Consider the following 18,086-nt stretch of genomic DNA (forward strand, 5'->3'; position numbering starts at 1 on the left):
TTATATAGTTAATGCTGTATTAACCGCTTTTGGCCAACGTCTCCATCTACTGTGCGGCCGAGGCTTTATTCATTAGAGGGAAAGATTTCTTGCTGGAGATGTTGTTGTTTTGCTGGTTGATTGCCAAGCGCGAAGTAATATTTTGCGTGCTGGCAAATTAAAAAGCTCAAACAGCGTAAAAATAACAATAAAACAAGGCCAAATGCCAAAACAACAACAATAATAATTAACACTACTTGTACTTAACATGCAATGTTAATTTACATGCTTTGTGCTTTGTCAGTAATGTTAACTGTTAACGCTGCTTAAATAGCAACATGTTTGCATTTGACAAACTGAAACGGTAGAAATAATTTACAAACTGTTAATTGCGCGATCAAAAAGCACACATTCGCAAATTAAGAACATTTATTATGAATATATATATATATGTGTGTGTGTGTGTGTAAGTGTACATAAAGGTAACAAGCGCACAGTCTCTACATATACATACATACATACGTATGTACATATGTAGAATGAAACGCAAAACGAACGAAATGAACGGAACGTCGCGTGGAATTTGCTGAAATTGGCAAGAAACAAGCAGCGAGCAGGCAGCAGCAAATCGGCGCAGGTAGGTAACAATAGCCAGCCTCTGCTCTCCTCTCCTCTCACTGGCGCACTCTCGCTCTCGCTCTCGCACTCGCACCCGCTCTCTTCAGTCACGCTCTCTACAACAAACTGCAGGCTGCTGAGATTCTCTTGTTGCTTTCTACTTTGCAAAAAAAAAAACGGCATCTGCTTACAGGCCGGCAAGTTTTGTTTTATATATTTCTCTTTTTTTTTTGCAGGTAATTCAAATCGAGGACATGGAAATTTTATACGCTGCCTCCAAAATTGTTGGCACAAATTATGTGGGTAACAGCGAAAAAAAAAACAATATACAATATAAAAAGGGTAGCTGCTTGGCTGCCGCCAGGTAGGTCCTTTGAAATTTCTTAATTTAAATGCACACGAAATATTTTTTCGTTTGATCGGCATTCAATAACAAGTAGTCGTATATTCTTCATTGCGCATATAAAATTACAGAGAGCGTATAAAATTACGCCTAAAGAGACGAGAAGCACAACAAAGATTTTATGCTAATTGAATCTATCTATATAGGTATAAGACATAACTGTTATTTAATGCATGCGTGCTGTTAACATTTGAACCTAACATTTCTGCAGATCATGTTATGTAAAATGTGCAATGCCAACAGTTATCTGCAGTTAACATTTGTGTCGGTGTGTGTGGTGCGTGTGCGTGTGTGCAGCTAGTGCACTTGTCGGGCATCTCTTTGAATGTGTTTATCTAATAACAACAAGCCAAAAGGTAAATATAAAATGCAACTGTGACTTGACGAAAACAAAAACAACATTATGCAAACAGGGAAGAGAACATGAACATGAAAGTCGTGGACAAAATGGCCTAGAGAAAATAAATAAACGAAGCAACAACAACAACAACAACAATATAAGCTCAGCTTTTTTTTCAATCAACCTGACGACGACGACGTCGGCTCAGCAGAGCGCAGCGGCCGCGGCCCCGGCCGCTTGACTGATAAAGAAAAAGCTAGAGGTATAAACATTATATACAATGCATACGTTTGAATGAATTTACATATACATATGTATGTATTAACAATGACGAGTAAATAACAGCGGACGGTGAGGGCACAAAATAGGTGTCCAAGCACGCGAACTATTTTCTTTTTGATAGCGTAGCGACTGCGCTGCTTATTGTAAATTAAAGTTAAGTAAAACACGAGAAAATGGTATTAAAAAGGAACCAGACCTGTGACCAGACCATGCCACCCCCTATAGCCCAAACCCCCTAACACCCATGACTAATGGTCAGCAGCTGCTAATTGGGCGCTTAGAAATGAAACTTAACGGTACTGTTTAATAACTTCTAACACGAGCTATCATTTATTCATGCAACAATTTATGGCGCTTTAATTATGCATATATACATACATATGTACATACATTAATATGTCCACGCATATATTATATACTACTGTATTTATCTTTAACAGCGAGCGCTCTCACACGCACACAGACACAGATAGCTCTGGGGGCAGAGCAGCGCTGCCGACTGCAGCGCACACGTAAAAGTTTCGCTTTCTTTTTGCACAGTATTTTGCATGCGCAGCAGAAACGCAGACGCAAAAAAAAAAACAATAAAAGACCGACTAGACAAACATATATGCGCATATACATATGTATATGTATACACGTATATACACACATACATGTTTACTTAACACATCGTACAACAAATTGCCACAAAACCATTCAGCATTCGCAATAAGCGCCGGAGCAAAGAATAATTTGTGTGTGTATGAGCTTATAGACGTCTTCGCTCAGACAATGCGCTTGTGTATGTGTGTGTGTGTGTTAGGGAGATTTTTAGCGCGAGAGTGGGATGCTGAGGCTGGCTGCTTTCACGACTTTGGTTTGAGATGCCGGCCGCTATTTTTTCTGTCTGTTTTCATAACAGCTGTTAGACCGACCGACAAGGCGTTCACAGATGCGGTCCACAGCAGAGCTTTTGTTGTTGTTACTCTGCTGCTGCGCTGTTGCGGTCTAGTGTGGATTGCATGTTTATTGCGACGCAGCCGGTTTTCTGGCTTGAGGTCCACTCTGATTACGTGCTGTTGTTGTTGTTAACCGGTGCGGACATAAGCATACAAATATATATGTACATATATATGTATATGTATAAAAGAACATGTTAACGTACATGTGTAACTGTAAATAAGGCGTTACGCTGCTGTTAATTACATTCAGCCAATTACAGGGCACTGCTACACTTTTTATTTGTTTGCAAAAAACAATCAAAGCTTAACCCAAAAACGCCAATCAACTAAGCCTAAGCACTTACAAACTTGCCCAAAAGCAACATCATTAAGAACAGCAACAACAATCGTCTTATTTGCTTGTGCTTGCTGAACGCACACTTTGATATGCAATTTAAATAAACAGCAAGAGACGCAAGTGTAAACAGCAACAGCAAGAGTAAAGCTACAAACCCTATTTGTCAGTGAGAGTGGGATGGCGAACGTGTAATGTAAGCTACAGTTAACAACAGAGCGCTGTTAGGCTCAACAGCGGCTGTTGTTTTTCTTCTTCTTTGTCTGTACATATTTGGTGGGTGCAAAAGCCAAAAATAATTGCCAGTTGGTGGGCGGCAGAGAGGTGCACAAAGCAAGAGAGAGCTTTGGCAGGCGCATAAAATGCGTCGCAAAATAATTCGCCAACAAAATGCAAACAAAAAAAAAGAAAAAACAGAAAAGTGGGTTGGGGTTGGGGAGTTGGCAGCTTTCTGGGCGTGCAAGTAAGTTTGTATGTGTGTGTGGGCGCCGCGTTGTTCTGGAAAAGTGGAAATTTAATGCCGGGCAAGACGTCAAAAAAAAAAATTTCTCAATTTCAGGGAATTCCCTAACTACTACTTATATAATTTACGAAACTGCCTGCGAAGCAATATTGTTAAAAGTAGCAGGAAAATTGTATTATGTGAGCATATGTGCAATACATACATACATCCATATGTATATGTATGTAGACTACTGCTGTTCTTGTCCATATGCATGACGCATTTTCAGTCATGAGTTTCTCATAAACTTGCATTGAAAATTTCCCCTTGCGCTGTTATCAGAAACTCTGTTACAGCATTTGGTGAGGCCGACTGCACAACTTCAGTTAACATGTGAACAATTATTCCAGGTACGCCCAAAAAACAAAAAAAAAAAAAACGATAATGTGGAGCAGGAAGCAGCAAGTGCTCGGGGGTGTGTGGCGAGAGCTTTAGAAGTTTGCTATTTACAAATGAATTAAACGTAGCTTCACCTTAAACACATCGAGCAGAGCCGACGACACACACACACACACACATACAAAAGGCATTTAAAGGTTATTAACGGGCTTTAGAGCGGAGGAGAGGCAGCACAAAGCAAACCTGCAAGAATGATTAATTGTCAATCGCACACATACACACACACACACACACACACTGACAAAACACATGGTTGCGCAGTTTGAAAGCAACTGATAAATCGTACCGAAATTTTCTAGTTTTTGGGCAGAAAAAATATACATGGATGTGTAAGAAGTGCACGCACCTAAATTGGAATTTCTTTGCCTTTATATCACGACGCACAACCCACCAGCAAAGCAAATGCCTGCAAACGCTGCTGCTGCCGTCGCCTGCGTCGTCGTCGCCGCTGCTGCTGCCAACGTCGCTGCTGCTGCTGATGTTTTGTTGTTGTTGCTGCTGCTGCCGCCGTCGCGCTCATTTAATATCACACACGTTTCATATTTTTGCGTTTTTCATGTACATTTTTTCCACTACGTTTTCATGTTTCTTTTGCGCAAAATTTGTATTCTTCTTTTCGACGTGTGACGTCAGCAGTTGAGAAAAAATTATATTTGTTGTAGATATCACATAATTGTTGTTGATGCGCGTACTATGTCTGTCCCAAAATATTGTTGTTGTTTAGTTAGCTGTGTGTCTCAATGTGTGCAGTTTTCTTCTTTCTTTTCATCAGTTTTCACATTTTGTGCGACGAGCTAAACGAACTTCATGGGCCACGACGTAAACGCAAAGTGAGTGCTGCCTGGCCTGAGTGTCTTTTCGTCGTAGTAGTAAGTGGAGTCGCCGGCAAACCTACAGCGAAAGAGAGTATCTCGCCGAGAGAGCGAGAGTGAGAGAGAGCGAGTTCGCAGAGAAAACGTAAGTGGCGACGTGACGTTAAGCGTGTTGGTCCGACGGCAGAGACGGCGTGTTGCTAATGATCCCTCGTTATTGTTGTTGTTGTCGTTGGTTGTTGTTGCTCAATGTTGCAGCTACACAAGGCCAGTCCGTACAGCCTTGATGACGTCACTTATCAATATTTTAATGAATTGCTGAATAATTCTGCACTCGGGCACATATTCGTGGACATCTCTCATGTATTTCTCCACGCGGGCGTTTACGTGATACGATTCGCGTTGTCGCTTACTTTTGTGTAGCTTCTCGTTTTCTCAGTGGACAGCAGCAACAGCAGCGACACGACGCGACGACGGCGACGACAGCAACAACAAACAGACACGACCAGCAGTGCGGAGCGTATACGAAAAACTAAAAGCGGCGAATTTGCTGCCACCAATTTGAACTGTTACTGTGCCGCTTTTGGACTCTGTTAAGTATGCTCGTAGCGGCGAATTGAAAGCCGCAGCTGAGAGTAAGCGTTCACAGCTGAGAGAGAGGCGTGCTGTAACGTAAGCAGCAGCTGAGGCGGCAACATATTATAAACGAGTATGCGTGAGTGGAACGTAGGCAGACGCCTTGTAGCATGTGGATGCCAGACTCATAGTAGGTAGGTGTGCGTCTATGTATGAATACGTGTGTTTGTGTGCTTTTGAGCCGCGCTCTCAGTTGCTCAAATGCCGGCTACAACAACTGAGAGACGGAAGTGGCATGCCGCCTCCAACGTGACTGCCACCGCACCCACAAACCAACTACAAATGTACATACATACATATGCATGTATGTGTATAAAAGTATTTATGTATATGTATGTATGTATATTATTTTGCTGTCTCTGTTTTCCACCGTCTTTTTATCTGCGTGTCAGTGTGATACGCATGTTGCGCGTTTTTATTATCGTCAACAATGTTGCCAACGCCATACATACATATGTATATAACAGCATGCAACACATACATACATATATATGTACGTTGTTTTTGTTAAACTTATTTAAAAGGATTTACAATAACCTATTTTATCAAATATTTCGACGAAAGACATTAATAATGCAAATACTACATGTGTACATACATGTACGAAATGTTTCTTCTCTGAGCCATGAGCTCAACTTTGGACTGCTGTTAACTGTTGGCTTTTAAGCAAAGTTCATTGAACTAGATAAACACATCTGCTCAAATACGTTTCTGTGTTTGCGTGTGCCGATCGGTAACTGGGGTACTCATATGTATCTATTGCTGCAATGCTCATACAAAATCAAGCGAATTATGGTAAATACGCCGCAAAAGAAAAAAATTGAACTCACGCCCAACTTCACTTTCCATTTCTCGCCAGGCAGCTAGAGCGAGACAATAATGACAGATGAGCAGCGACAGCGCGACAAGCAAACCAGACACACAGACACACATACAGACACACATACAGACACACACGTACGCAATTCCAGTTAATTAAAAGTATTTATGACACTGCGCGCACACACACACGCACATAAAAAGGTCTTAAGTACAAAAGTCCACAAGGATCGTGGGAAGTTCCAGGCGCAGACGATCGCAAAGCGAGCTCAAAAAAAAAAAAATATCTCTGCTATCTATGAGCAGAAAAAATCACGCAAGTACAAGCAAAAAACCTAACATGCATAGAAGCGCAGTCTACAAACCTAGAAGGAAAAAATCAGGGGGGGGGGGGGGCAGGGGTAGACATATAGCCTTAAGGGTGACGCTGGATTGGTGGTTGTGTGAAAAGAAAAATAAAACGACATTCTGTTAAGCACACGATGTCTTCTCAGCCAGAAACTTTGCGTCGTAGGCAGAATTTGGTTAAAGAAAAAAATGAAAGGATACGAGCATCTTGCAAGTCCTGCCTTGCTGTGGGGTCATGAGAAGCAACAGCGCAAAAAAAAAGGTTGACAAAAAATGTAGAATATAAAAAGAAGTAAAAATAAAAAATTTAATAGAAATTGGAAACTGGAATGCAGATAAGCTGAGGGAGGCATATGATAGGTTTGAGTGAGACCAGACAATTTGTTGGCAAGGCATAACGTAGAGGTGCAAGGTAGGGCATATTGGCTAACTAAATAATTGTAATTCACAAAATAAAAACCAATTCCAACAAGTTATTTCAGCTCACTACAAATTTAACATTGTGCTAACATTTATGGAAGCGCTAACATTCGGCTAACATTGAAGCCAATGTGCATACATATAAGCCGGACAAAACATATGTTAGGGTATTGCAAGTATTTGACAAGCCAGACGAAATGTGCCGGCAGCATAGCAGTAAACTGAAGCGAAATGAGAACAGACGGAACATCCTCATAATCGTCATTCACATAGTCGTCGCCATTTGCAGCAACCCCTTTTTCAGTGGGGTGCAAAACACTTTTTACAGCCTCTGCTTCTGCTTCTGCTCCTGCTTCTGCTGTGGCCTCTGCATCCCCAAGGCGTGCAGCACATAGACCGGCGACATGGGAAATGAATGAGAGCTGACGGAGAGACGGCAACAGCGACAGCGTCAGCGTCAGCGACAGCGAAGGCGACGTTGCTGGCACAGACATGCCGCAGAATGCAATCAACTTGAAAACTACTTGAGAATCTGAGCGACGGTAATATTCAAATTTGAAAAATAAAAGTGAAGAAAAAAAAAAAAGAATGCAAAAACAAAAAAAAAAAAAAAAGAAAATAAAATAAAACAAAAACGCAACGGACATTGAAGTTAGAGAGAAGCCGCTGCTGATGTCGGCGTTGACGTTGACGTCGCTGCATGTTTGACAGAATGTCAGTCACAATGTTGATTGTGTAGTTGTTTTTGTTGTTGTTTTTCTTATTATTGTTGTCGCTGCTTCTGTGTAGTTTTTGCCTTGCTCTTTGTTTAGGGTGGCCAGGCCAGGCCAGCTTTCAAGGCGCTTTGGCCTGTGTGAGAGCGTGAGTATTGTGTAATTGTGTGTGTGCTTACTTCCGACCGATGCGGCGAGACGTTTCACTAAACTTGACGCAACATTTATTGAATTTGCCTGCAGCGACGCTGTCGTCGAGGCGAAATGTAAAATTGATGTTGTCGCCGCGTCGCTGAGCAAAGTGCCCAAAGCAGGCGCATAAATGAGTATTACGGAAGTTCCAACCCCCCCCCCCCCCCCTCCCCTCTCCACATCCATCTTTTTTATGCGGCTTGACATTCTAGGGTGAGAAAGAGGGGGTGGGGCATTACATACTAATTGCAAACTAATTTGATTCAAATGTTAATTATTTTTACAGATATCGCTCAGGCAAAAGGGCAGAAACTGAATCAGTCAACTCTTAACTTTGATATTTCAGTAGGAGAGAAAGAGAGGGAGAGAGCGCGCACAGTGCGAATAGGCTATGTTAAACGGGTTTGGCTATTGGAGTTCAAAGTTGGACATACTAAATAAATAGATGCATGCGCTTCTGATAAGCTTAAGTCAACACAATAAAGTTGTACAATTAGCATTATTAAATTATAATATTTTTAGTAGTCACATATAAGAAATTATTAATCGTAGTATACTATAATCGTAATTATAAAACTTGACTTTGAAAACTATTGATAATAAAAGCATTGAAACCGAAATAATAAATTATTCTAATTATTTTTTATATTGCTTAAATGCTCCATGAAATGTTTCTTCCGTAAATGGTAACATTAAACAATATTAGGGATTCCATTAACTAACAAACAAAATAAAAGAAACAAAATTATGCCTGCAATTTTAGTAAAGATGAAATATGAATATATTGAATAAACTTCTACTTAAGTTTCTAGATTTTTATAATATGCTAAGTAAGCATTGTGTATACACTCATTTATAGTGTGTAAATTCCACATTAGGCAGAATTCACTGTACTGTTTTTATTACTCATGATCATGTGTGTAGATTTTCATTTCAGCTTCTAGGCGTAGCACTATCACAGGCTGGTTAAAAACAAAAAAGGTTACCGATGCGACTCGCAAGCCAAATGGGGTTAGGGTCATAATGAGCAGGCGGGCGGGCGCAGGCGGAGAGACACGGCCAGAGGCAGACTCAGGCAGGCGGCAAACTCTAGTCTAACGAGCGGTCGACCTTAAAAGCGCGCTGCATGCCCGCACTTAAGCCAAACACCGAACACCAACTACCTGCCCGCCCGCCGCCCTAATACCCATGCCCGAGCACGTAGCCGCCTTTGTAGAGCACATGCTCTATATGGTTAGACAAGCCGTCGAGTGACTCTGAGTCTGACGCGACTCGCAGCGAGTCAAGTCGACTCGACTTGGTTTGAAGACGAGAGACTCCAACAAGCTACAAATGATTTCAGCTCACGTTCAATGAACTTTTCTAAGTGCCATAAAACGCGAGTAAATCTCCACAAAAACAACATGATTCAAATAAAACAAAAATCCCTTAAAGCTTAGTATTTAATTTTTCGTTTCAAAAGTGCCAAGAAATGATATCTTAGAAAAACACAGACAGGTTGAACCTAACTATAATTTAACTTAAATAGACCTACGATATATCCTGATAATAATTAAAATCAAATTTTTTATCACAGCTATATAATAAAATGATTACTGCAAAAGTGATGTCAAGTTATATGATAAGATGGGTTTTGTTTCGGGTTCTAAATAAAGTTAAAAAAAAAAACAATCTGATACATCTGAACGTTATAAGATTGTGCTTGATATATTCTTAAGTTTTTTTTGCCCAGAGACGCTTTCATTTTATCTACTGCGTCTGAGTTCCTAAATGCATTGCATAGTTCATCAGAAAATTAGTATAGCCGCTGTAAGGGTATAACAAAATCAGCGAGTGAATTTGCAACGAGTAAATTTTAACTGTATTTTTGCTGTTGTTTTCGTTGGTTTTTGCCGTGCAAATGAATTGTTTGTTTTACTTACGTGTCGGCTGGCATTGAATTTGAAATATATTGTTTTGTAATCCAAAAGTGATTTCTTGTGTTGAGTTTGAGTTTTGGCAACGACTTGAAATTGATGTATGCCAACTTATTTGATTATTGTGTAATTTCAAGGCTTTTTTAACAATGATATCGGTTTAATTTAGAAGCAATATAGGTTTTTTGGTATTTCGGCAATAAAGAACTCCAAGGTATAAATAAATATGTTTTTCTTATAATAATTATAAAATAGTTTTTAGAACAAGTTAAGGGTAAACACTTAGCACAATATAAGACTTTGTTTAACAGTTTAAAGAGTGAAAGAGACAAAAAATGTGCTCAAAACAACAACACGTGTGGTATAACAATATATGTATATGAAACATAAATAATTGAAGGGGAATTTTAATAAAAGTATTGCATTTGCGTAATTTTGAAAACTTTCTCATGAAGCATCATATTTTGTAATCATTTAAATTGCATATCAATTTTTTAGCCCAATTTGACATAATTCTCATGTTTTTGTTTTTGTTATTATAATTTTTGCGCTGCTTTGTAATCCTTTGTGCGTTCAGCTTGCATTGGTATTGGCTATAGAACCGTTTGGTTTGTGTTTTTAGTTTAGTTTTTGAGAATTTCAGCAACATTTGAACCGAGTTTTAGTTTAACATTTTCTTTTTGTTCAACAATTTGTTTGTAACAATAATAATTTTGCGTCACTTAAATGCGGACAGAGCGATGTAAAAACTTTAACATAAACAATGATAACACGTCATGATCAACAATTGTAAACTAGCACAACTACGGTTCGGTTCGGTTCGGATCGGATAGGATCGGATCGTTTCGATCTGCCTGCCGCCTCTCTGGAGATTCACTTCCACTTTCTGCAGCGTTCGTTTTGTAAATGTTGCGTAGTTCTGGTCGCAGACAGAGCAGAAGTGAAGGCAACAAACATAACAGCAAGAAGAGTAAGAGGAAGCAGCGACGGCGGCGGCAGACAAACAGGAATGCAATTGCAGGGCAACAACAACAGCAACAGCAACAACAATAACATTAACAGCACATAGTTCGAACATCGAAATGAGCGCCGGCAGAGAGAGCGAGCGATCGATGTGTGCGTGAATAGCGAGAGCACGAGAGAGCGTAACAGAGTAACGGGGCGTACGAAAGGAATGCAGCAACAGCAGCGAGTAAGGCAAAAGCAAAACAATTGGGGAGGATAATGCAGCGATCGTGCGTGTTCGCTCACTCATTATTCACATACTCACTCACACACACTGACATTCGCTCGTTCGCTCGTTCGCTCGCTCGCTTGTGGCCCACCCAGCGCAGGGTTGTATGTGAACAATAAAAGCATCATCATCAGCAGGCGCAACTGCGCAACTTTGGACCATGTCCCTGTGATTTGACTCTAAGTCTCTTATCACAAAAAGCTGCGCCCAAATGTTGTCTGACCTGTGGCCAGCAGCCCAGGCAGAGTTAGGTTAGGGTAGGGGTGAATTCGTTGCGGCGACAGGTGCTAAGTGGCCAGTGAGGGCAACTAGTTCTGCGTCTAGGCGGGTCAGTCAATGAACTCTGCAGCAATTAGCACCCAGCAACAGCAGCAGCAGCTGGAAAAACCAAACCGAATCAGGCTTCATGCAAATGCACGAGCAGCAAACTTAAAGAAACGACCGGAAATCACAAAACAAAAAACCAAAACTAATATAATAACAGAGCGCGGCTTCAGGCTCCTCCAATGCCAAAAAAAAATTACAGTCTGAAATCCGACGGAATCGAAATCCAAAAGCAATTTTGATCAGACGAGAGAAAAATTAATCAGCCCAAATAAGCAAAAATAAGTCTAAAATCAAAATGCAGACGAACGGATATGAAACAGGAGATGAAGTGCCGCCCCACACACACACACACACACACACACACACACACACACACACTTACACAGCACATAACTGAATTGCGAACTGTACCCCCCCCGCCAAGCATAGACAGACTTTGCGTATATCCTGTGTACAGGCTGCATAGCGGAGCATTGCAACACGCCGTCTGTCGAGTTGCATAGGGTTTGGTAGGTTCGAGAGGTTCGATGTGGTTCGAAGGAAGGGACTGCAAGGACCTCAACACATATCTCAACTCGAACCGAACGGAGAGCTCAGCACAACTTACCGACTCTCCGATTCCCCGACTCCTCGACTGACTGACTGAATGACTGACGTATTACGGGAATAGTTTGCAGCTGTCGTCTGTTATTGCTTTATGGCCTTCTCGTTGAGCAGCACATGCCAAAATGGGTTTGGAGAGGGGGAGAGGGTATACGAACGGTTTTCCTAAACCATTGGAATTTCCGCTTTCCTGTGCTTCTGGGGTTCGTTGGACTCTTTTGGTTCTATGGGCTGATAAGAATTTTCAACAAAAAAAAAAACATTTAACGCAGTCACGTAAAAGGGGAATATAGACTAGATGGCACAGATGGGTACATAGCCAAAAGTCAATTCTCCAAGAGATACTGACGAACATTCTCAGGTCTGTATACCATGTAGATTTAAAGCTACGCCGCTACAGATACATTTTTATTCTATAACAATTTATAGTATTTTAAGTGGTTAAGAAATAATGTTTTTTTAAAGATGTTAAACTAGATGCAAGTAAAACTAACTAAATTTAAGTGCATGTCTCTTTATAATTGAAGCCTGGCATAACCCGGCTTTGCTTGGTCTAAGTATGCTTCGCTTTATTTCTTGAAATTAGTTGACTGATATTTCCAAATTTGTGTAAATTACTTTTTAATACAACGTTTGCAAATACTCAAATTAATTTTCGACCAGATGAACTTGGAATAGGAAAGATTTAAAAAAATTATGATCCAAATGTTGGGGGAAAGAAACTCGAGTATCAAATAAAATATATTCAGATAAAGACTAGCTAAAAACTGTAAGAAAATTATTTTAAAAAATATTTTTTAAATATTTTAGGGAATTAAGACTAGTTTAGTTCGAAATCTTTTAAAGCCTATAAAATATTTTATTTTCCATATCATGAAACACCCAAATTGAGTTCAGATAGATTCGTAAATAGAAATTCAGCTATCCAACTGCAAGGTAAAATTTTACAAGGAATTCAATTCAAATTGAGTATAATCAAGAGTTTAGTCGTTCCGCCTAATGTTCCGTAAGTTGGCTCCCAACTGGAGATCCACCCCAGAGTGTGCTGCGCCTTTTGGCCTAAGGCTAAGGAATTGGGTGCTCATTAAATCAACGAACTACCTGGTCGTTGCCTTTGGCCTGGCTTACCGGTTTTCGAATTTGGGATATGCGCTCACGTTTTTCAGCTATTTTAAGTAACAATAACAACAGCGAGAGAGAGAGAGAGAGCGAGAGAGAGAGAGAGAGAGAGTGGAACTACAAAAGCTGTGCCGGGACAGGCCACGAAAAACAAGAAGAGGAACCTTCAAAAAGAAAAAAATACACATATATATATATATATATAGATATATAAATGTGTATAAACGGCAAACAGCAGCCAGTCCAAGTACGAGACGCGAGTACATTCATAAGAGATATACACACAGCGCTGGGCCGAGGTTCAGCTTCGGATTCGGATTCAACTTCAGCTTCAGCTTCAGGTTTAGGTTCAGTTTCTGGTCCGATAGGTAGAACAAACTCGTCTGCCTAACAATCTCCGCTCGGAGCGTTCGTTGCGCTTTTGTTTTTCCATTCACGAAATTCCTGGAAATTTGTAGATCACTAAATCTCGGCGCATGTTGTTGTTGCCCCTTTGTTTGTCTGTGTGTGTGTGTGTGTGTGTGTGTGTGTTTGTTTCCTATGAAAGGACAGTGCAGGACATTGAGATACTGCAATTAGCTTAACCAAAGCTTGTCGAGCTTCTCTTTGTGCTTCTAATGAGCGGCAGCGTGGGAGCTTCCGAGCGGATGTGTAGCTGTGCCAAGCTGCGATTAGATTCAATCCGTAGTCAAAATGCGGCACAACAAAAATAAATGAAAAAAAAAACAAAAAGAGACAACGAAACAAACAGTGAGAACTGAGAATGGCCGACGATCAGCCCGGCCCAACAGATGTCCCAAATGTGTGGCAGCCACAAATGTCTGAGAAAAATGAAAAGTGGAAAAGAAGGTGAAGCAGCAGCAGCAGTAGCCAATACACGGCAACGCACCTGGACGTCGTCGTCTTGCTTGCCAAAGTGTAGCGCAATGAGAAGCACCCTTAAAAAGGAAAACCCAGAAAAGAAAGAAAAAATGTAGTTGCTGCAGCACCCTACTCCATGGCGATGCAGCGTGGTGCTGCTTGTTGCCCAGGAGGCACTTCAGACGTCTGTCTGAGCACGGCAGAAAAGTGGAACGAACCCGGCGCACGGAGACGCCGCAACGCAGCGAATCCACAAATGTCGCTCGCTGCGAGCAGCCCGTGGTTTGGTTATTTTCTATACCCTGTAAATAGGGCTTTGCCAGCCTTGGCAGTCTTGCACGGCTCCGCTGCTGCCCTCAGATATGTTCTAAACACGTTCAATTTAAGTTGTTCCCCTATTTTCCGCTTTCTTTCTCATATTGCACGCTTATTTCAGTTGGGTCTTATGTTAAATAAATAACAATTTCCACGCTTATTTCACATTTGTGCGTGGAATCAAAATCTTATTAATTCAAATGTTCTTACTGTTTACAGGGTATCTGCCAATTCGAGCACTTCATGCAGTTAAGCAAAGAGATATTATGTTGCCTGTCCCGTTCATAATTGTTGCAAAAAATGCAACAGCAGCTATGTTTAGGGGTGCAACAAGATGTGCCCCGCCCCGCCACGTATCAATCTTCCCCCCTCCCACCCTCTGCCTCTCATGCTTTGTTCTAGTGTTAGAATCGGGCGCACTGTTGCTGCTATTGCTGTCGTTGTTGTTGTTGTTCCGAGTTGGGTTTCCTGCAATTCAACAGGAAGTGGAAGTGGTTTCTGTTCGCAATGGGAACGACGCGATGAAGTGGAGCGCGACACAGTGGGACACAGAGGCCAATGGCCAAATAGATTAGGTCGCGAGTAGAGCTGCAAATCTAATACACATTTTTGCTTTCGATTCATAGTTGGAACAGAAACTGGTTCCACTCGCAGTTCGCTTTCGGAACTAATGCAAATCGCGCTTTGTCACATTTTAATTGGTTTTCTATATTTTGAATTTCAAGAAGAGGAATCTTAAAATGTTTGTGGTTCCGCTTTAGGTTCAATTTCCCATTTCAAGCAACTAGTTCACAACAATGTATAAATTTTCAACTCAAACTGGTTCTAGGCATCTTTTTTTGTTCTTGACTAGAAATTTGTTTGAAAATTGGTTTGGTTTTAATTTCGACTCATAATAAAAATGTTTATTTTGACAACTGGTAAGGTTCAGAGTATAAAAGAGGAATACCAAAATCGGATTTAAATTGTTTGTGGTCGCAAATATTTTTGTGAACCTAAAGTTTGTTGTAAAGAAAGTTCGGGCTTAAGCTCAGTTATTTTATTTATTTTTTTTATTTTGAAAACTGGCGCGAGCTCAAGCTAAGCTCAGACTGAACAACTATTTAAGGTTCCGGTTCCGAATTATAGTGCTTTATCACTTCTCTTGTTAATGGGTTTTGGGTTAAGATTTCTCCTAAAACCATTTTATGCGAGGAAAGAATTTGATTTCTATAGATCTTACTCGTTCTGATCAAAAATAGAAGCGCACCACTGTGCTGCAGTTAGACCCAAACAGAGCCGCGTCCAAGCCGAGCCCAATGTCCAAAATGCAGGCATTGACATGTGCCAAATGACGCAGTCGATGGCGACAGCGACAGCCCCTACGGCAAGGGTGACCGTTGCCCGATGCAAGAGGGCTGAGACCCCGGCTATGGCCGCGACGCTGAGCTAATAATTAAAGTAAAGCAGCAACCCCTAAGCGGGGGATTCGTATCGTTCCAAATAGGGTGAATAATTCTCGCTGTACTTTGTGTACACACACACACACACACAAACACACATGCATATTTATTTCTGCTCAAGCCGGCGACGACTTGTAAAAAACGCATTGTAAATTAGAGCACTTAGGGGCGAGCGGAGACACACACACACACACTCACACACACACAGAGGGTTGCTCTTGTTGTTGCTATTACAACTAAAGAAATTTGGTTGTTGTTGTTGTCGCTGTGACATTAAGAAAACAGCTGGCTTCACGTTTTTGTATAGCCGCAGGCTAGGTGATCTTTATAGATACTTCCCCCCAGCCCACAGCGTAATCGCACGTGTCAAGAAAATGCAAAAGAAAAACTGCGAAACCCATACAGATTATATACTCTAGTTTCCGAATGTGACAGATAAGGCGACATTTAGTCGCCCCCTAGCCAGCTGATGCAATATACACAATTAGATGCGTGTGAGATTTAAATCGCAAAATACGCAAACGGTTCGAAAGAATCGGGTATTTTTAATTTATCAAAGCCCAGGTAGGCCGGAAAAGCGTTAAGCCTTCGCCCGGACACGCGAGCTGCTGTAGTTTTCTCTCCCTGCGTGTGTGTGTGTGTGAAAATCAGCGGAGCATAGCAAATCCCCGGGACGGGCCTTTGGCACTCGTGGGATTAATTAGCGTTTGGTTTGGGATATCTGAAAAATATGGGTCAACCCCAATGCATAAATTAGGCCCAGCGGCCTCATGTCAAGCGAATGTCAAAGCAAATTGTTAGGGGCCACAGTTTGGAAATTGTAGAAATTGATTTGTAAAAAAAAAAAAAACTGAACAACAACTGCTGATGGCATTTAAATATGGGATCAATCCGTAAGTACAACCAGTTCTGTCCGTGTGACATTTGCTATGCAAACACAAAATTCCTTGGACAAGTTAGCTTTGATCTACTGCGAACTCATTTGTGTCTGCCTTCTGATATTGTTTGCTCAGTTGTAGTTGCAGTTCCCAGTCGAGTCAAGTTGTCCACGGTTCAGTGGACTGTCAAGCGGCAATCGAGGGGTGAATAACACCTCTAGGAGCCTGGTTCATCCTCAAGCCCAAGAACCAGAAACGACTCATCTGCATATACACATATCATTGTACTTGTACAATGTATTCTTAAGTGGTTCCACAGTTATCAGCTAATTTTGTTTGTTAAAGCAGCTCTTCGAAACGAAAATCCTTTGTTTATTTAAGCATTTAGGCAAAACTTACCAACAATTTAATCAGTCAGAGCAGGCAATCTGTTGAGAAAATAGCAAGAAGAACATCATTAGAATAGAGTTTAAACTCTTCTTAAGATTCATTATAAAGCAGACGCATTGTAAGTTCTCGAGAACTTTATAAGCTGGAGACTCTAACTTTTAAATATATATATATTATATTATACGCAGCACGAGATGCTAAGTTACTTTCGATATCTTTTCCTATTTTCCAAATATCTAGTTTTTTGCCTGGTTTTTTTTTTAGCATAATTCGAAATTTAAAGGAGCTAGATGCACCAAATTACATAAGTAGCTTCTTATTATTTATATAAATAGTCAGAATAGTTCACTTTTTGCAGATATCTGGCCGTTCCCTAAATATGAAAATTCTCTGCTTTAAGCTGGAGCCTTGTATTTTGGAATTTACACACATTTGAATGCCATATTTAAGTCCTGAAAGTTTCATAAGGATCAGACCATAAACAGCCAAGATCTTCAGGAATGTTTTACCCCGGTGTGGGTCAAAAAGAGAAGCATTAGTCCTTGGAGGCTCCTGTTTCAGAGCCTCTTGTGACTACATGTTAGCTTGAAGAACATTATAATCCATTAAAATGTTGCAGAACGTACTTAAATACTGTTAAAAGAAAGGTAACGTAAAGGAGAGAACTACGAGCCAAAGTGTATTTTTATATATATATATATATATTCCCATAGAGATCCCATATCGCAAATTGAATTCATGTATGATAACTTTTATAGACTTATCGATACATACATCGATAATTATCGGAATATATCATTAAATATACACAAAATCGAGAATTACTTTCCTTTATGAACAATTTCATTTATTTTGTTAAGCTATCTTGTGTAGGTCAGCAATTACGAGCAAGCAAAAGTTTTGGTTGAATGGAAAGCCTTTAGATAAAAAACCGCAATTGTATAAAAAAATATATATTGATTGTCTTGGGCAGAAATGTTAAAGCTGCATAGTTATCTTCGTTGTGTATTGTTTTAGTTTCGATTTATAGTACAAACAGTTCGTTAGGCTTAAGACTACTTGAATTTCATTTGCCAAGTTTTCATTGAGAACTTTATTCAAATTCAAGTGTTGCATCGGTTTGTGGCAAGCCTCGCTCCAGGCGAGGTTCCAATTGGAGGACTAGGACCTAAATCAACAAATCTTCGTCAAAGATTTAGAGCAAAAATATTGTCGAGCAATTCAGGTTCACAAGCAAACAGCAGAAAAGATGAGTCCAAC

At 40.5% G+C, this 18,086-nt stretch overlaps 1 protein-coding gene across 4 annotated transcripts in view; it reads right to left on the bottom strand.

Annotated features, from left to right (window-relative positions):
* E2f1 (E2F transcription factor 1) overlaps positions 1-18,086 on the bottom strand; it is a 40,189-nt gene that overhangs the window by 7,225 nt on the left and 14,878 nt on the right. For 2 of the 4 annotated variants that reach the window (XM_015171988.3, XM_015171989.3), the window contains exon 2: positions 16,836-16,864. The gene's annotated coding sequence lies outside the window, so the exon portion shown is untranslated. Of the gene's footprint in view, positions 1-4,147; positions 5,139-9,663; positions 9,852-16,835; positions 16,865-18,086 lie in introns of those variants that run through there. The other 2 variants (XM_032435522.2, XM_015171987.3) reach the window with 2 other exon arrangements.

This window comes from Drosophila virilis, chromosome 2 (genome assembly GCF_030788295.1).
Source record: "Drosophila virilis strain 15010-1051.87 chromosome 2, Dvir_AGI_RSII-ME, whole genome shotgun sequence".
Lineage (NCBI taxonomy): Eukaryota > Metazoa > Arthropoda > Insecta > Diptera > Drosophilidae > Drosophila > Drosophila virilis.